We start from the raw sequence: 20,834 nt of genomic DNA on the forward strand, positions 1-20,834 counted from the left end.
TGCTGGATGCGCTTAGCGCCCAGCGGGCGTTTGACATGTAGGAACCAAAAGGGAATAACTGGCGGCCGCTTGAAATGAATTTTCCAGTATGACACCAGTTTCGAGATAATATTTCCCAAAGTGTTGAATGAAATACGTGAGTGTTCCAGTTATTTTTTTTTTTGCGCTTCAATGTATAAATAGGGTAAATGGAACAACAATGCATTTTTTAAGGTAAGTTGGGTGGCGCATATCAACAAACTGGCGTCATTCTGGAAATTAATTCCTAGTGGGTAGGGCTTGCAGCTTACCGCCATCAATTCTTGAATTGCAATATGTGCGATAAAGTAATTAATTGAAAATATAATTTGTCGATGTTTGTTAATTATTTAAATATACATTTCTATTTCTCAGGAAAGTAATGTCCGCTTCTCTCTATAATCCAGCTCAAGGATATAGGATTATGTTAACTTCAACCGGCTATTTTGTAAAAATTCCTGTATAACTTAAAAATTATCGCCCTGTATTTTTTCTGAGTGGTTAAGAAGCTGATGGGGTGGAATTATATGCTTCTGGTAGTGCCTCTGAAAACTGGCCCTGGCTGCCAACGTATTAACTGTGCCATAAACACCGCCACAGGCGTTCTTGCCATGAGACATTGCGAAAATGTTATGCTCTGCAGATAAACTGAATTTTGTTTTCGTGATAGCTCAAATTTCCCAACATTTTTATTGTTGTGGCATACTGTTTGTTGTTTATTGTTGTTGTATAGCGAAATATACAACACGCAGTCCGAAATCGCTACAAGTGATTTCGCACAATGGCACCAGTATTTTTTTTCTTTTTGGAGTGATGGTATGCGACGAAGGAAACTAATTTCGTTTGCGTATTTACCCAGTGACAGGATTAAGGATCATTTTGCACCAAGAAGCTAAAATTTTCTGCAAAGCCCAATTGAAAGATCAACTTGTAGTCTTAGAGGTTCATTGTCACCTCTCATAAACACTTTGCTGGCTCCATGTTCCCAAAGTGGTGCAACTTGAGCTCTTTCGGCATGTCTAAAAACTTATCGGAAAATTCGGCAGAATGTTTTCCGTGCCCACAGCACACAGCACTAATGAAATACTTAACATAGAGGTGGTCATATATCTGTTGAATAAAAAAAAAAGAGATATACTGTACTGGTTCATTCATAGATCAAGAAAAAAAAGGTTCTTTAAAATTCTTGATGCTTTCCCGTCAGAGGTACAAACTTCAGGTGCAGAATCACTAGCTTCTCCCCTCCGACATCTTTCTTCCATGATATCCATCCCACTAGGAAAACCTTCACTGGCGTCTTCTTGCCTCCAACCATGAATATTCAAAATTAGAACCTTATGTACACGCACACAGTCAAAAAGTGAACACCCCGCTGTCTCTCCCCATCCGTGCTGTATGCGATGCGTCACTCAGTAGTTGTCTGGTGGCATCGTTATTATAGGTCATCATCGCTGCTACTTTTGCTTGTACAGACCAACCTGTATGTCAGTATATAAGCACAGCAACACTGTGCAAAAAAAATAAAAAAAATATGACAGCGCGGCAGTATACCCACACCATTCGCAATGTTTATGTTGCATGCCACCCTAAGATGCGACCGAAAGAGGAAGCGGGGATCTCGCACACTCCATCGCCAATGTGATCTGCAGGGTAGAGTTCACCTCTGGCGACGCTGAGTAGAAGAAACCAGAGGCACTCGGGTCCGAAGCTCGAAACATGTGGGTTAAGGTTCAAGCGAGTGGTCCAGAAGCAAGAACTATAAGTGTGGCCCCCCTGACCATTTTGTTATACATTTTAGGTATAGCAATATCATTCTAAACAAACCAGTACTTCCTTTTCTCTCACACATATTTCGTCGGCGACAGCGCGGGAAATGACGGAATTTCGTGTCGAATTAGTATTATCGAGAAGCCACGAGCGTAAGCACGCAAAACCACATACGAATTTGTCAATCGCGCGGCAACTGCGTCTTTCCTTTGCCCCGGAGAAGCGCGCAGTGCAGTGAAGCGGACTTATGGCTGGGCGCCTATGGACAAGGAGGACGCTAAACATACAAATTTGCTCGCCTAAAACAAGAAGTACTACAGTAAGCATTCGATGCCAAAACGATGGATCGATTAGTTCGTTAAAATTCACCCCCACCGTCGGCGTCCGAGACACACCGTCAGAGACGGTCTGCACAGGTGGCTCAATGGGTGACTTAGGTTCGAAAGGACAAAGCCGCTGTAGTAACGAACGAACAACAACTTGTATTTACAGTTAAAATTACAAAGTTCGGTTACAAGATTGCATAGTTTCAACAGTACATCGGTTACAAATTGTTACACTGGTTTGGACCACATAGGGCTACCCTATTTCGGCAGAGCCGATGGTGCTTAGCACCGAAACCAGGTCCAGAACTCCCCTTCGGAGCGCTGCGTCCGCATTTTGTAGACGCGACGCTCCACCCACAATCATAGCTGGCGAATAGCCGCCGGGTTGCGTCTCAACTGGACAATCCATTCACCAATCACTGCGTTCAGCAGAACTTGCGTGCGGGATTGGCCAGTCGAACAACCAAAAGTCAAAGAACATCTTTTTTTAGTACAGTTCACAGTGCAGAATCCTCACCCGAAATACACAATATACAACAACAAAGGGGTGAGGGTCATGCCAGCTGTACACATCGCAAGTTCCGAGCAACGGCTCTCGAGCACAGCCGGCGCAACAAGCACTGCCCAACAAAATACATTCACAAAACCTAAGAGCCTGGGATCGTCGGGACCATGTTTTCCAGTGCTCGAACATGTGCGCGACGCGATCGGATTCCAAGAACCCGCAGGCCATGCGGCGCCTTAAACAAGCAATTGTTTGCAAGCCAAACTGTCACAGAGGAGCCCGGGATAATTGCCCACCCGCCGAGGTCGGCCTCGTGTCCGGGCCGTAAGCCGAAGAAGACGTTCCCACGGCGCCTCGGAACCGAGACAAAACCGCAGGGTCTTTTGCGGCTCAAAGAATCCCTACGCCGGTCAGCGCGCGGTGCAAAGCCGTCAAAGTCAATGAGGCTGGCGCGCCTGCTTGAGGCCGCGCTATCTCCGTTGCCCGCGGCTAGACCCGAACCAAGCACTCTTCAAGGGCGCCGATGAGAGCACCGCGGAAGTCAGACGGGCCCACCCATTACGGCGTTTGACGCCCAGTCGGGGAGATCCCAGCTGGGAAGGAGTTTACCCCCGCCAGCCGGCCGCGCGCAAGGGAAACGCCTGTGGGGATTCCCAGGAAGCACAATGCGACGGGGGTCCGAAGCTCCCTTTTTTACTGTGAGGCGCGACCGCTAATGTGGCGCTGATGGCCTTCTGCGCTCCCCGAACTGTGCGGCAGCCCTGGGTGCAGACGGCGTCGTTACTCTGCTTGCTTACAAGGCCCCGCTCTGGGTCAACCGTTAACAGCCATTACTCAAGTGTGGAAACCATCTCGTCGAGACGCATGTCCCCTGCCCAGATGGCCCGCGCCGTCCGTATGGGTTTGTTTTGCAGCCGCCCGTAGCGGGGCTTACAACTACCAATAATATTTTGGAACTAAATATATTTTGTGCACCCTTCCAAATGCATTCAACCATATATTTTTACCTATACATGCCTGAACACGAGGCATTTCAAAAATTGTTTGCTGCTTGCGCTTCTTCCACTTCGAAACTACTCATACATAGACTTCAATACGTTGTTGACACAGTTACCGAAGCCACACTGCCATGCTATGCTGTTGTATTGTGTCTAGAGATGATTTAAAATTGTGTAAAAGGGTTCGAAGTCGGCTCAGAATCACCGTGTTGCTTTACCAAAAAGCACATCGATGGGACAAAGTAGTGACCACTAATGGAAGGTAATAATAAGGCGCAATTCCTCTTCGAGCAGCCAGAGTATTTGTAAGGTGCTCCATGTATATAGCATTGTAACATTGCGGGATTTCTTCTCTATCTAGATTTAGTCCAACACCGTACGTACTCCATTCGAATCGCTGTAACAGACAGGGAAAAATATTTCTTGCAAAAAAATTTCACAGGGACTAATGGCACTGCAAAATGATTGACCACAATCTCTTGGAATGGAATCAGACAGGGGCAAGCGTAAAGTCTGGGACAACCGGCGTGGAATGATCGTATTTCGAGTTTGAAGTTGATCAGCGAGTTTCGTATTGAGTACTATAATGTTAAGACGGAAATTGGTAAGTTATTTCAAGAAAGCAGGCTAGCCAGATGTAAATCCCAGCAGACATCACAGAAATCCACGCTGTTCCTCACGAGCGAATGTTCAGCTCTAGAACGCCAGGACGAAGATTCTGTAGAGGCAACTTCAAGTGTGTTGGAGATGCCGATGCTCCAATAATGTGTCAGAAACTAGGACAGGAATTAACGAGCCCCTTTAAAGGCCAACTACAACGAAATTTCACTCGGGCGATGTTGCCTATATATGCTTAGCATATACTATAAATGTTTTCATGGCAAAGGCGCGGGGCTGATAATTGCCGAATTTTCTTATTAGCAGCCTTTAAAAAATCCCCTGAGCCAACGACGCGTGCAGCGGTAGTGATGCGCCTATGGCACAAGTCCCAGAATCGTGCACGACTGCTGGTCTCTCGGTTGCGCATAGGTTCCCAGGTGCATCGCTTACTCAAGATTCGCAAGTCGATGGGTGTCTTTCTTGACGTGCTTTCTCGCTGCGCCGGCGATTTGAACTTTTCAAAAAATTACGACGCGTTGCGTGGCTGTCGGGTGCTCGAACACGTACCCGAACACGACTGATGGCCGTGCAGTACACAACGCTGTGTAGAGGAAGACCGAGCGCGCCTTTCCTGTTACAGATTTCAGGACGCAGGTGTGCAACGTACGGCTGCAGGCAAATGAACGTGGAACCAGACTTTACGAAGCAGCGCGAGCTACACTTTGCGAGCACAGACATTTGCTGGAGCAAGATTTGTTTGTCAAGCGCTCTGTTGGGATGACTGCAAGTCCTATAAACCGTAACAGCGCACGAAAAGCAAAGGTGAGTGGTATTCATGAGCGATATTTTGGTGGAATCATTTCCGGTAGGGCATCATCTTCGAGACGTTTAGCGCGTCTCTACATCGAACGCGTCGACGTAGACGAACGAAAGTCTTTCCGAGTCAGCGTCAGAAATGCTGTGTGCAGGAACCGCATGCTGCATTTGTCACGAAGGAGAACGCCGCGCGACGACCATGGTGCAGATGCGGTGGCAAGCCGTGTAGCAATGCGATGCCGCCAGAGTGAAACGGGAGAAACTTTACCACGGCCGGAGACGGGACTGTCTAGCACGTGAAAGTACGCGCACTTTGCGCCTAACCATTGTGCGCCTAGCACCTAGCCATTGAATTTTTTCACCCAACACCTCAACTGGCATGCAGGTCTGTAATCCAAGCTTTTAATAAAGTAAGGTATCTGGCGCCCTGTCTCTTGGAATGTCCTCTATGGAAACGACAGTGTTTGAACTCTTTGTGGAGGTCGAAAGATATGTGCTATGTCTTAGTGGTAGCAGTGCAGAACATTTTTGAAAAGTTAGGTCTTCGTGTGAACTAAAGCAAAAGAAAAAAACAAAACAAAAATAGTATACGTACATCTTTGGCGTTTGGAATAGTCCTTTGTTTGAACAAATGGGGGGGGGGGGGGTTGCGTTTAGTTGCATATACATTCTAAATCTCGTGTGTCTCTCTAATACAGCTTTTTTTTTCTTTGCGTTGCATCTTGAATTTATTCACGGGAATCAGCAATATATTTTTCTTCAATGTCTGCCATCTGTTCTCGAGACAGGCTTTCATATCCTCTACTTTATTTGCCGTTGTCTCTATGGCGCTTCGTCGACGTCAACAGCCGCATCTCTAATCCCGTCCAGATATATTGCATGCCGGCGAGGCCTCAGGGACTCGGGCCCTCATATCGTGCCCCCTAGGGAGCGCTGCTGCACAACTAGGACGGGCCGAGCTTCGGCGGAGACAACGGCGGCGTCCCTTGCATGTGTTTTTGCTGGGCCGCAAGAGATACGCAGAAACGAAGCCTTTTCTGAGTGTTGGCGCTCGCGATGGTATACATATACGAGGAGTCAATACAGAACAACATCGTGTCTACATCCTAAAGAAAAACAGCACACGCAGTCCACAAGCGAAGCGCGAGGATGTATTCGCCTGAGGCTTTCGGGTGGGTTTTGCTTCGTTCTGGCACCGACACAAGAAGAACTGTTTTGCATTTCCGTCGCCCGATGAGCCGCTCCAGTGCTCGCCCACTCTTAGATATAGAAGGCGTCGCATTTGATGTTTGTGACGCTGCCAGTTACAACGCTTTTCTTTTAATTTGTCTCCCTTCAGACCCCAGCAAGGACAATTGTTGTTGCTGGGGATGCAGTTTCTATTTATTTTCCAGCTTTATATATATTCATGGTAATGCGTTAGTGGTATATCTCCTCGTTTTCCAGCTGAGAGTTAGCAGACGTGAGGTCTTTTGTGGTCTAACTCGACGGGCAAGTTGCTGTTTGCGCAGCATGTCTCATATTGTCCCGACTATTCGAATGCAAATCTATCCTGCGGGTCTCTCAAAAGACCTTTCTCTGCTTTATGGTACGGAAATAAAGCAAAAAACAAGATGCGATAGGCATGAGGCATTTCAACCGGGATATCTTTCGCTGCGCACATCAGGCGAGCCTGTGGGCGGGCTCTCATTGCATTTGTCTGTCTCTAAATAATACAAGGGCGGTGTTCTCGTAGCTGCAACTGGAGAAATGATTCGTAGAAAAAATTTGCTTCAGACCTGTTACCGGAATGAGGTCTTCATTGTACGTTGTTCTTGCGCACTCCTGCCACACTGTCCGTGAATCCATGAGCCTGCGAATGAAGCGGTGTCGGTATTGGAGGTAAGCTCTGCTTAAGGTCAGGTTGAATGTTGTTTTGATGGATACTGAAATTTAGATGTTCTTCCAGACGTATCAGCGTGAAGAACATTCTCTGGGTCTTTCTTCATCAGACTTGTTACATATATATTATAGCTCAGGTAAGCTCTTGTCATATTCTACCAGCGCCGCTACATATATATATTTATGGTAGTACTTTAGTTGTGTATCTCCTCGTTTTCCAGCTGAGAGTTAGCAGACGTGAGGTCTTTTGTGGTCTAACTCGACGGGCAATTTGCTGTTTGCGCAGCATGTCTCATATTGTCCCGACTATTCGAATGCAAATCTATCCTGCGGGTCTCTCAAAAGACCTTTCTCTGCTTTATGGTACCGAAATAAAGCAAAAAACAAGATGCGATAAGCATGAGGCATTTCAACCGGGATATCTTTGGCTACGCACATCAGGCGAGCTTGTGGGCGGGCTCTCATTGCATTTGTCTGTCTCTAAATAATACAAAGGCGGTGTTCTCGCAGCTGCCACTGGAAAAATGATTCGTAGAAAAAAATTATTTCTGACCTGTTACTAGAGTGAGGTCTTCATTGTACTTTGTTCTTGCGCACTCCTGCCGCACTGTCCGTGAATCCATGAGCCTGCGAATGAAGCGATGTCGGTATTGGAGGTAAGCTCTGTTTAAGGTCAGGTTGGATGTTGTTTTGATGGATACTGAAATTTAGATGTTCTTCCAGACGTATCAGCATGAAGAACATTCTCTGGGTCTTTCTTCATCAGACTTGTTACATATGTATTACAGCTCAGGTAATCTCTTGTCATATTCTACCAGCGCCGCTACATATTGTAAAGAAAAGGCGTACAGAAAGTCGAGATCTTATAGGATGATTAAAATTCAGGACTTGTCATTTGCATTTTAAGTAGAATATGAAACAAAGTAACTTCAGACCAGCCGTTTCTGGTGAAAGAGCCTCTGCTTCTGACCATTTATGTCGTCCAAACTTTTTGATTGAATGTTGGTGGTCTTAGGCTAATGGTAAATAAAGAGCTGTGATGAATTAAACAAAAGTTAAGGATCCTTAACAAAACTTTCAAGATCAGTGGCGACCAAATCCCTAGTGTTGCTCTGCAGATGAAAATTATGTTAAGCTTTCCTATGTGACTCGCAGCAACTGCATTTCAACTGGTGATAAATGCAATACCTTTCTCTGCGTCCGTACACTCGCTGACATATCAACGAACCCCTAATGTCGAAAATAATCACGAGCCCACAGCGCACGTACTCTTTCATTACTTCCCTTTTTCATGTTAAACAGCATCAGTGAGAAAACCGTTTTACTTATAACAATAAAGAAGGCGGCTCATTTGACTACAAGAGTTCTCCCTATTTCATTTTCCAGTGCCAGGAATATAATTAGCGAATCCAGAACTACAAGCGATTGTAAAAGTTAGCGGGTGGTAAGATTTTCAGAACGAAGTATATAAATATACATAAGACGTACGCGCCGACAATTATTAAAGATTAGTCTGGCGCATCCTGTTTATACTCTAGAGTGGCGGCGGATAAATAAGAGAAAGCTATTTATCAAATCTGTGTGGCTAGAACACGTGCCCCGCTATTTGTCATACGTGCTTATCTCGCAGTCATTATATGTACTAGATGAGAGAGAACAACGAAGGGGATTTGGCCGGGAGGTTAATCAGAAAAAGTCCGGTTTGCTACCTCGCTACGAGATCAAAAAAGGAGAAAAACAACCATATAAGTGGGAGTAGGCGTACAAAATTCAGGCAGCACACGGTAGATTCCCCACACCTTCGGCCTGGAGGAAGCGAACTGGCTCACTGGCTTTCTCCAGAGCACACGTACTACGTTGCGACTACTGCGCAAGTATTTCTTTCCTCTGACAGTGGCCGGTGGTGCAGTGTGCCTGACGTAGTACACAGCCAGTTCCTGCATCCTCTTACTATACCGTGCGTACATGCACATAGGACGTGATATTGTTTCTTCACCACCGCAAGAAGTACAAGTAGGGCTGGCAGTCGTTTCATCAATGAACGAGCCTGACTTGGTAAATGAAGCACCAGTAATTTAGTAACCCCTTGGCAGCCCAGACGTTAGTTTTATTTTCAAGTCAGGAGCCAGGGAATGCAGGTGATTGTTCGTGGAACTCGTTGAATTTCACAAAGTGAATGCAATATCGCGTACCATGCAGCGAAATGTAGCTGCTGGGTCGTCTGTTCATGCGAGTCGCATTAACACGTATCTGCCACCATCATGTTCATAATATGATTGGTGAGTGTGATCTTTTGCGCTGGCACCGCAGTGTAGTGGAAGCCGCTAAACTAACTACTAACTAAATTTTGTGTTTCACGTACCGAAACCTCGATATGATTACACGACACGCTGTAGAGGGGGACTCCGGATTAATTTTGACCACCTGGGGTTCTTTAACGTGCACCCGATGCACGGCACTGCCCCCCCTCACCCCCCCCCCCCCCCCCGCGGGTGTTTTTGCATTTCGCTCCTATTCAAATGCAGCCACCACGGCAGTACTTTGATCCCGCTCCCTCGGTCTTAGCAGCACAATGCCACTACGGCCACTACGCCACCACAGCGGGTACCGTGAGCCACGAATTCAGCCCGCACAAGGAGGATACTTGCTAGACGTAACTCACTTCGATGCTAAAGGGACACTAAAGCGAATACTAGGTCAAGCTAAAGTGATAGATTAGTGCTCGAGCATCTCTAAGGCATCAATATTATCGCGAACAGAGCTTTGTAATTGAGAACTGTTGTCAAATGAAGGGCACAGTTAGACTTCCCCGTGACATTCAAGTACTTGGCCGACGAGGAAGGCACTCCTCATTTAAATTCTGTCACTAGTAGTCCCCCACTCGTTACAAAAAAAAACAAAACATCACTGCATAGCATTATAAGACGAAAGGAAATGGTACTTGTCAAAGTCTATTTCATTCTTAGAAAAAAATGACTAGTTGACATTACCGTTGACAACGGCGCTGGTGGTCGAAAGGTTCGGACACTCCTAAAATATAGCACGTTTTTGCTGATGATAGTATGTTGTATAAAAATATGCACCGATAATAACTGTTGCAAAATTGAGAATGATCTCGACATAATACAAAGAATGTCTAAATGGAGAATGACATTTAATTAAATAAACAGTGCGTGTCAGGTTTTTAAGAGAAACAATCACCAAGTTCTCCTTCTGACAGCCTAAATGGCGCCCCCACCGAAGGAGGCTTCAGAATGCAAGTATATAGGTGTGCATTATACTGCGTCTTTATTCTGTCATCGATGCGTCGACCATGGTGTTGCTAAAGAGCGTAAATCTGAAGGTACTGTATATACATCTGTAATTCTCTCAGGCATTTTTTCCCGGGATTTGAGCTGAAAATCAGGGGTGCGGCCATTACACGGAGGAATGGATACAACTTCATTTTTCGTAAATATTTTCTTTGGTATTTGCTCTTATTGAACTATATTACGTGTTTGTTCTGGCTCCAGCTATCCTTGGCTATTTCCGTGGCGCGTCACCAGCCAGTTGGAATAAATGGTGACGCCCCGCAGACCAGCGATGGCAGCGTTTCGGAGGCAGCCACTAAATTTCGGAGGCTTTTGCTATCTGGAGGCGCCGAAAAATCGACACGGTTACCTTGTTTCGCCACAAAAGAAAAAAAAGAGAAAAGCTTCGTAATTCGCTTACCGCACAACAGATAACACTGTCAACCTTCCCAAATATCAAGGGTGCAGCTTATACACGGGTAAATTTAAAATGTATTTTTTCGAGGATTTTTTTTTTACGAAGTTTTGGGTGCGGCGTTTACATGGGCGCGGCCATTACACGAGGACATACGGCCTTTACGTCGAAGTAAGCACGGTTCTTCTGTGAACTCAAGAGAGCTTTCATATAAATTAAAAACAAGAACTACGATAAATTAAGCTTGTACTCTGCGTGACTCTCCAACTGCCATCGACAAAGATAAACAAGAAAAATAAATAGAATGATTGAGAAGCCGTTATGTCAAAGACTCTTGTTTAAGTGCAATGAACTCCAGGCAGTGTTGGGTAGGTGGTCACTAGAGAACCGCCATGCTTCATTTAAAATTATTGAATGGAATATAATTGGCGCGTTGGCATTTCGCATGAATCTAATTACTTTGTGTCTCATTATGTTCTCTCATGCGTAGACCATTGTAAAATGATAAGGGAATATATGTGTAGGAATGCTGCCTTGTGTATAACTTTCTTATCGAGAATTCCTCAGTGGAATAGTTTGCCGTCGACCACTGCAGCCATTGAATTACCGGAAGCGTTTTTATTTTTGTGAACATCCAAACAACCTATTGGCGCCAAAATGCTACGACGGCTCTTGCCCTGTGTCCTTTTATCTTGGTGAGCACTTGTGATGGTTGTTTTTCGCACTACACAAATAAGCGACGATATTTTAATCTTTTCCCATTCGGGTGTTTTACGCATTCTGGAACTTTGTATTCACGCACCCTGACATTCTCTGTTGGTTTTCTTGCTTCGTAATATAAGCACTGGACAATTTAAGCGCACTTAATTTTTTCCTTTTGACCACTACTGATGAACTGCTTGGCATTAATTTCCTTTTATGTTATGCTACATTTCTGCGCGTGATGTAGATTCCCTTGAGCAGACTCCATACAGCTACATACAGCTCCACAAGACGTGGTAGCCCACGTCTTGTGTTTTTGTATCCCCCCGCCCCCTACCCACCTTCGTGTAATTGCATGTAGGGGTTCAAGGTAACGATATAAATAAATAAAATAAATGATCCCGTGGCTGCAATAGTCTATGTGCCTTTTTCAATAATGGGTACACAAACACGTTATGACATGCCGCAAACTTCAGCAGCGCTCTCTAGCAGCGGAGCTTTGTTATAATGCGTACGTGGTGGCTGCAGAAGCCAAAGACGAAGCCCAACAAGAGCTTATATGGGCTTATTCAAGGTTCATATTGCCCTTTGCAGCCACTACGTACGTGACGTGATCAACAGAGTGCTCGTATAAGTAATCTTGAAAAGCCGCCATTATCACTCAGGCTTTGTCAGTGCCTTTTGGAAAATTTTTCGTTTGCAACTATTTACAAATGCAAGATGCCCGCGTCATTCACAATTATCTTTTTTATCGATGTTTGCCTTTATGGTAATGTTGGACACCGAGAAGAACAGGGCAGGAAACACACTGCTGATTGTCTGGTGTGTTCTTTTTCTTCGTGTTTTGAACGCTACTTGGCGTTGCAATGTTTTAACGTCTAAGCCTAGCCACCAAATGAAGTCGGAGTTGCTGTTGGGCAGATTCGTGGAGTTTACTGCGCACTGAACGCAAGCGCCTCCACTGGAAGCTCTATGGGCTGCTGTTGTTTTGGCAGTGCAAGTCGGTTCACGTGACAATGTTTCGTCTCAGGGGCGCTCGTACTTGTTCTGTGCTCACACGTTTTGCAGCAAGCTGTCTGTTGACATGGCGCAGGAAGGATGCTTTTGTCCAGAATATGTTTATCTTGTCCGCAACGGTTCATTATGCTGTTATCAGCGAGAAAGTTGACTTTTTTAATTCGGAATGTTTTATCATAGAGAGGCTCATCCAGTAACTCCTGTGATAGGCAGTCGATCCTGGAACTCGCGATTGTTTTGGTCGGTGTTTGTATGCGTTGTGTAACGAGGCATTTTGCTGCGCTAAGTATAACTGGCCCAGCTTTTATTAACCAATCTGAAAGTGTTGTGCTGCAGATTCATTGTCACGGCGGCGTACGTAACCTTTTTGTGAAAAAGCTGCAAGTACGACGAGCGGGCTATGACATTTTTGGTGATGTTTGGTGTTGTGAAAAAGGAACAGCCTTCGGCATACTTTGTTTCTTTAATGGCAAGTCGACTGAGGAATGCTTAAGTAGAGACACAACATATTACGTTATTTCCTTGGAGCCATACAAACATGTGTACATTACGCATCAGTCACAATTTCGCAATATGTTATTATTTGTTTTGGCCTTTGCTGTACTACAAGCCGAAAACAATATTGAACATTGTCCTGTCTTTCACTCACTTATAGCACACACACACGCACACACACACAAACACACAGGCACAAACACACACACACACACACGCACACGCACACGCACACACACACACACATGCGCGCACACACACACGCACACGCACACGCACACACACACACACAGACACACACGCACACGCGCACACACGGGCACACACACAAGAACAACCACATTTTTCTGCCACTGTCTTTTGCCCATCATAAAAAATGAATAAAACACTCATAGCGGAATCGAAAAGAAGTTCGCGTTTAGTAGACTGAATAAAATTGCAAACAAATTCACAGTTTCACGAGAAAGATGAAGCCTTGTTTTCGATACAACGTATTAAACGACTACACGAACTCGCGTTCGTAGCTTTCTCGACCATATAAATTACAGTGCACATGCATTTACCAATTAAGTTAGCAAGCATGGCGTAACCCGCGCACATGCAAACATGAAAGCATATCGCTCGATAACCACGAACACTCGCAGTCACAACGCTGGCGTGATGAAGATTACTAATAGAGGGGAGTGAACGCTTCTGATGCTTCTCGCTTCAAGGTGCCTCCAAAACTTGAAATTACGTGATGTCTAGCATTATACTTCGTTTCATACAGAGCAGTCAACGCTGCGGAGGCTAGAGACACTTCTTGGTGTGGCTTCGTTCGCGCTTGAATATAGTTCGGTACCTTTTGACCGTAATTGCGCGCAAGTATTTTTTATATAGACTCAGTATTGAATGAAACAAGTTTTAGTCCTTGGAAACAAAGACACTGTGGTATGCGGCTGATAATGCGTTGTTTTAGATCATTGTTACTTTATTTTGTTCTTTCTTGAGTTTCATTTTATGTGCAAGCCTTAGTGAGGAGCCGCACATGCCTGCTCGCGCGAGTGAATGCTGTCGACGCGCTGAGTAGCATGGGATGGGAATGCGCGGAGTGATAACTTTTCTTGACCGAACTTCTTGGGTAGCTTCCACAGCGCTGACTCCTATGTATGGAGCGGAGTATACATAGTGTGCTCGTAGGTCATTCAAGGATACTCCGCGACTTCCGGTTTGCGGCGGCGCCATGTTGGCGAACCTATACGCCTATGCGTGCGCCTGTTCATAAGGTTCCCCAAGATGGCGGAATGTAGCGGAAGCAGACGACAGCAGCGGATGTGAGGTAACGTGCATACTATGTGTATGCATGCGCGAAGACACCGACCATGCAGCCACTGCCATCTCGCCTCTCCTAGCGTTTTTCCCCGCCGGAGGTATTTCTCCAAAGCTGCGCGCTTGGTCGCGGTAGAACGTGCTGACATCACCCCTTCCCCCCTCGCACACACCTTAGCACCAGAACTGCTTGTTGACTTAGTTGGTGCATGCTGAAAGACATGTCTTTTGCCGCAAGTTAAAACACACACAAAAGAAAGACTCATAGGAGACAACACGGGCGGCCCGTGTTGTCTTCTATGTCTCTTTCTATTGTGTGTGTTTTAACTTGCAGCAAAAAACCCCTTAGCACGTACCCTTCAACATTTGGTGCACGTAAAGCCACGAACGTTTTAGGCTCACCCTTGCCCACTTTCCCTCGCACGCACGGCCTACCGTGTGCGGGGCGTGGTATGGTCCTATGGCACGTATAGGCTTTCTACAGCACCTCGCGGAGACGCCGTGCCCGGCATTTCTCCAGGAGTGTCCATATAAATACTATCGCTATAAAAATATTTTTCGGACTGATTGCATGTGTGGATGTTGAGGAAGACGCTAAATACTTACATCACAGAAATTGTGCAGATATGAAATAGCGTGTAAGAGTAAACAGGTAAACGCAATGACCTGAGTGGACTAACTGGTTAAAAAATTACTGTTTATTTGGGCACTGAAACATCCTGCTAACAAAGAGCTCTCGAACACCGTCGAAAGGGTTCTTCCATCTTGAAGCCAGCTCAACCTTGAATATTTACCTGGTACGTTATGATATACCACGCGCATTACTTGCCGCGCATGACAATATAGCTCCTTTCCGTAAGGCGGAAAGCTGGGTTAATTGAAATGAGTGCATATTAGAGGTCATGGCGAGAAATGACGGCTACAAAAAGATCCAGGAGAAACCATCTCACGATGAATGTCAGCGTTAACACCATTAGCATTGAAGCAGCGTAGCGACATGCTGTATCGCCTACGCCAACACATATATGCAGTCGGGCTTCTCTTTCGCTGTTCTTAATGCATAAACTGCGCCGTATAGCGGGGCCGCCGTAAAGCCTGCGCATGTCACGGGCTCGTTTTTGTCGAAAGTTGGAGAAATCTAAAGTATCTTTTTTGTCATTGTTGAGCGGCACACAACCAGTGGCATATACCCAGTTATCGAAGCTGGCGTCAAAGAGGAGGAGGAAAAACTTTATTTGCTCTAATTCATTATAAATTAGCGGTGGCAGATGTGGTCGGCCGTATTCACGGTCTTCTTCCCCATCTGCGCAGTGTCAGCGCCCCTACTCCAGGGCAGCACTGATGACTGAGGGGCGCAAGGGTCATTAAAGGGTGCCAGAAACTTGCTGGCACGTACCAATGGTCCACGTTTGTAGCAAAGAGGTCTATTGAAGAAACGTAAAGGCTTAGTAGCTGTCTGTGCAGACCGAGCGGAGGTAGGCCATCTGTCTGTGTCCAAGATAGGTACCACCAAAAAGAGCAGGGTTGGGTAAGGTATAAGAAGAGGAAATATTTCAGTGGAGAAGGAGAAGTTATAATAAACAAGGATGTTATCAGAGAGTATGACTACCTTGGCATACGGACTTATTAGTTGTATAACAAATATCTGGCGCAGCCGAGGCCAGGATCCTCTGTTGTGCTACTCGTACGCTTCATTTTACCGTGGACCATGTGCTTGAACGTCATCAAAACCTGCGCGGATGGCGACAGGCCTGCTAGCGTGGCAAGGTAATGCTACGTAGGACGGTTCACTGTTACGGGTGGGCACTGATCTTTTGTTCAGAACACTAACGAACACGACCTTTCGCTACCGGTGGTACAAAGAAACCGTGGACGACCAGCATGAGTGGAAAAATCCGAGGACACGTAAGCACTTATGAGTTGTAAATGCGAAATCATTATTGTTCAAGTGAACGCCGGTCAGCGGTCTTTCGAGTTAGGAACTACTCGCGGGCAAACGAGTGCATTCAGATGCTCGGTCCGTTTTGATTTGGCCTTACCGACTCGCAGCTAGAGTCCAGGTGAGAGCTTGCGCTGGCAAGGAACATGCGGATAACGAAGAATTCCGAGAGTGAGAGCGAGGCTGATGCTGCGTCGCAGCCATGCCATGTCCCGTCAGGCAACACCTGGCGCGCTATTGCGGAAGTAGGTGCTCTCTTCGTCCCGTATGCTCCATCGAGGCGCGCTCGTGCTGTGGGGTCTCAGACAATAAAAATTTGCCTGCTGTTTCTACAGACCACGCATGCTAGCCTTTTCGCTCAGTGAGCAATTTGACGCTTTAGCATAATAAATGCTGAAAATCTGAGCCTGCGTAAGATATTTTCATGATATAATGGAACTCGAGCAGAGAAACAACGAGCGAACACAAATACTACACTGTAAACGGAAATAACTCCGAGGTGGGAGTATACTGCTTGTCCTATAGCGACCCCCCGGTTCGGAGTTTTTTTTGCTCCGTATTATCGGAGTAGACTTTTTACTCCGTACGAGCGGAATTTTCGCGTGGAATTATGGGAGTTTTTTCTGTCTTTTCTTTATTTTTTGCTTTGCTATTGACGGAGTTTTTTCGAGGTGCAACGGGAGTATAAAAAGAGCCATCGCATAAGTTTGCGCGAACATGTTTACATGCAGAGGCTGCTGGTCAAATTTCGAAATACGCACACGAGACCACGTCGAATTCGACGGAACAAGTCAATGAAAGCACACATATCATGACATACATAAACATTTCAGAAACGCCCAATGCAGAAATTTGAAAGACATCACACGTACACGCGATACTCAAGAAGCAACGGTGCCAGTATATATAGCCACGATATTGTGTGCCTCGAAACCACCTAGGGAGCAGCTGTGCTGTTTTCAGAATTACGACTCACATGCTCGTTCATACGAGATCTCTCTCTCTGAAATTAACAGAATACCTTAAGCAACACAAAACTGTTAATTCAAAACAGTGAGAGAAAAAAAAGTTAATGGCGTAATTTTTCAAAATTATCATGCCATTCTGTGAGTGCTGAAGCGACTTCGCACACTGCCGGCGTTCGCGGCCAAAAAGTAGTGCGTTAGTTACAGTAAGCAAGAAAAATGTAAGTGCATGTGTTGCATAGCAAAATTAAATTTTTGCGATATAGTGGTAGCGTAGCAAGAAATTATTACGTTTGAGCATGACCCGCAGCAGCCGACATAATTAACACCGAGAAATGCGCAGTCATACATTTTATACACCGCACTACTTGCTCTGCGTCCGAGCAATCTGTCTCGGTTGCGAAAAGGAGCTACATCGCTGATCTGTCGAGTGAATCCCTAAACTCGGAGCCAGCAGGCATGCGTCTAAATCAATGTCTCGGATAGAGCGTAATGTTAATGCAATATAGGAAGCAACGACGTGACCAAAACATATATGCGCGATAACAATTCGATTCACATCGCTCAATAAGAAGCTTTATTTTCACTACGCATACTTATGTCCTACCGTTTTTCTTCGGGCGAGGATATCCGTTCACAGATACATAAAAACAGTTGCTTGCACTCCGGTCTTTCTCACTGGCAACACAGCACCGCAACGAACTTGGGTTACGCCATTCATGCGCGACTAGAACGGATGTCGTCGCTCGAACAGTGGCTACTGTTGCCATTGCTACGCGGTCCTTTCAAACACTACACTGGACGTTGTCAGCATGTACTAAAAAGGACATAGAAGTCGCATTTCACGTACTGAAGAACACAAGACAGGGTGACGCAGCACGAAAACACAGCCAGAACGTGAGCCGACATCACGAGCCAGTGAGCAGCTTCGAGGTATACCTAAGCCTTTTTCCGCACTTGAAAACGTGGTTCTTGCAATCATAGTTGTCAGCAAAGCGATCACAGCTAATGTACTTGATGCTGAGATACAGTGAGCTTCAGGCATGCCTATAACACTTTCTGGAAGGAAATACGGGAAACAAATTGACGAAACGCTGTCACGGAACTACACTTCACAGACGTAAACAAACCGTCAGCCATGAGCACTGCCCGCTCCGCCGAACGCGCCCGGTCGCTGGCGAGGCGCACAGCCTCATAGGAAGCGCCACGTGACCAACCTGTATCGGCGGAGGGGAGTTTTTTAAAACTCCCTGTCGGAGTTTCACGGGAGAACAAGATTTTTAAGCGGAGTAAAATCGCGTCATGTCGCCTTAATACTCCCGCAGCTAGCCAGCGGAGTGAAACGAGGGGATGGCGCTGTTTTGCTCCCATACATCGGAGTAAATATTTGAGAGGGGAGGTTTTAGGGCACATCACCTCTTAAAAACTCCCAGGTGGGTTTATTTTCGTTTACAGTGTAGAGCAACAACAACATTACACCGAGAACAAATGCTAGAGCTTGTGACGAAAAACGTCCTTCAGCATTCTTGGAGGCCTTCGTTAGAAATAATGAAACCGGGGGCGCTATAACGTAAAGCTATTCCAAACTTTTTATTCCAATACTGCCAATACGCCATTGGCCAACAACTTTTTTTAACCACTCCCAGTTCGCCTGTCTGTCACGCGACGTCATGTAAACCGCGGTAACTCCCCATATGATAGGATTTCAACTCCCTGATTATGCATGACGGCAAAGAACAAAAGAAAGTTATTTCTAATTCGACGCCTTTTCGTCATTAGACCTGGGCTATTGATCAAAAGTTTTCGGGCTGCACCCACTTGATCTGCCTTTCACCCAATGTCACAAAACCGCGAAAACTCCCTGCGTCAAAGCGACGTATACGCGATAAAGAATAATTAATATGCGGAACAAAACTTATTTTTTCTCTGAATAGCCACAGGCTGTCCCGTTCCTAAAGGAATAAAAGATGGCTGCCACCGATCGCTCATGCACTGACTACTCGCACCGCCGGAGAGCATGGGTTTATTTGCTTACAGTAATACTTTTCGCGTGGCTGTGTAATGTTTTCGAGCACTTCAGGCATGTTTACGACCTCACTCAGTCAACTTTTTTTGCTGATGATTTTTAGCGGCATTCTTGACCTTCCATTGCATGCCGCCGCGATTTTCGACGAGCCACCCCAAGTTAAGCAACGGAAAGCGGACCAATCACACATGCCGCACCACTCGCTTCATCGAGTTATCAACTTTCAGTGCACTGGTTCTGCCCCATCGAATCCCTCTCCACTTCAGCGTGCTCCTCGCCTCTTATCAACCAATTAGACAAGACAAGCCATTCAGTGTAGGCAATGTTATTCGTTTTTAAAGCATACAAAAGAGACCTCCTATAGACGAGGAGAGCATTTGATTGTCTCTTTAAACAACCCTGCGTGTCACCACCCGATGCTTGCGTCGGTGGTTACGCAAATTTGACGTCAGGAGATTGGAATAAAAACATATTGGAATAGTTTTACGTTATAGGGCCTCGGATTTCTATGATGTTTTCTACTGAGTTTCTAAGAGCGCGTGTGTGATCGAAATAGTTGACAACAAGACGATATGGTTATGAATACGCCCTTGTACCTCCGAGGCATCGCGAAAACCTGGCACGACTTGAAAATCCCAGAGAAGAGGCAGTTCTCCGAGGTCTCTCTCCCAGAAGCTCCAAAGCTGAGACAGCGCTTTAGCCTTCTAATATAATTCCCGCTCTATGGTAGAATACTTTTTTAGAAGAGTAAATTTTAAGCAACGGCAAATCGATCTTTGCTTCACTGGGGTAACGGGATAAGTTAAGCAAGCCGTTTTTCATTCGCATGGGTTGCCACACGCATCGCGTGCAAAGGAAATTGGGATTAAGCGTAGAGGCCCGTTTTATTCTGAGTGACTTGTGAAATGCATTGTCCAAGTTCATCATTGACCGTTGTGAGGTAGGTAATCCTGAAGGAATCCTTTCGTGGATTTTCCTTCCTCGCCATTGTTTCAGGGAATTACGAATGCCAATGAAGGGCATTTGCTGCTGACACAGGAGGGGTTCACTTGGATCGATGAAAGTTTTCTGCAGGTGCTATCACCTTGGTCCGATTTATGGCAATGGTCGTAGCGTAGTTATAAGTGCCGCCCTGGCGCGAAGTCTCCAGAAAAGGCTACGAAAATTCTGAAAATTCCGTACGGATGCTTAAGCATTGCTTGGCTCTGCTGTGACATCGTTATTGCTTAGTTTTGCTTGCTTGCTTTTTCTAGCGTATGCGTGTCTACCCATAGCTTTCACGGTGGCAAAGAATGCTTAGTCTTTAGTAGATAGCTGTCAGGTTTTCTAGCCGCGTCTGGCCCCCGTCAATGCAATCCTACCGATTGAGCCGGAACGCCGGGCACGAGTGCACCTCGACGGAACAGAGCGGTCGAAGGGGAACACCAGCTGCCGCAGTGGCGCGTGAGGCATTGCGTGAGGGGACAGTGCATCGCTGCGGCCCCATGTCACCGTCGCTGTCGCTCAAGGAAGCCTATGTTATGCGTGCGTTGCTTGTCTGCGCAAGCTCTCGCTGGCATTCTGACAGTGCTCGCTAAGGCGCAATGGACACGCGCCAAGCGTCTGAACATGCTCACTTGCCCGCGAGGTGCGCATATCACGCTCAGCAGCGAGCAATTCGACATTGGGCCATCCGAAAATCTCAAGTTGCCCCAGATCTAAGTTTAAGTAGGTCAACCCCCCAATTATAAGTTGGCCCAACTCCAATTTTAAGTTGAGCCAACCCC

The 20,834-nt window shown here is 46.0% G+C and overlaps 1 long non-coding RNA gene across 3 annotated transcripts in view; it reads right to left on the reverse strand.

Annotated features, from left to right (window-relative positions):
• LOC135901311 (uncharacterized) overlaps window positions 1-20,834 on the reverse strand; it is a 454,233-nt gene that overhangs the window by 281,573 nt on the left and 151,826 nt on the right. For all 3 annotated transcript variants that reach the window (XR_010564089.1, XR_011512844.1, XR_011512843.1), the window contains exons 3-4: window positions 7,465-7,538; window positions 6,809-6,882 (exon numbers count right to left, since the gene is read on the reverse strand). This is a non-coding gene — a long non-coding RNA (uncharacterized lncRNA). The remainder of the gene's footprint in view (window positions 1-6,808; window positions 6,883-7,464; window positions 7,539-20,834) is intronic.

This window comes from Dermacentor albipictus, chromosome 3, assembly GCF_038994185.2.
Source record: "Dermacentor albipictus isolate Rhodes 1998 colony chromosome 3, USDA_Dalb.pri_finalv2, whole genome shotgun sequence".
Lineage (NCBI taxonomy): Eukaryota > Metazoa > Arthropoda > Arachnida > Ixodida > Ixodidae > Dermacentor > Dermacentor albipictus.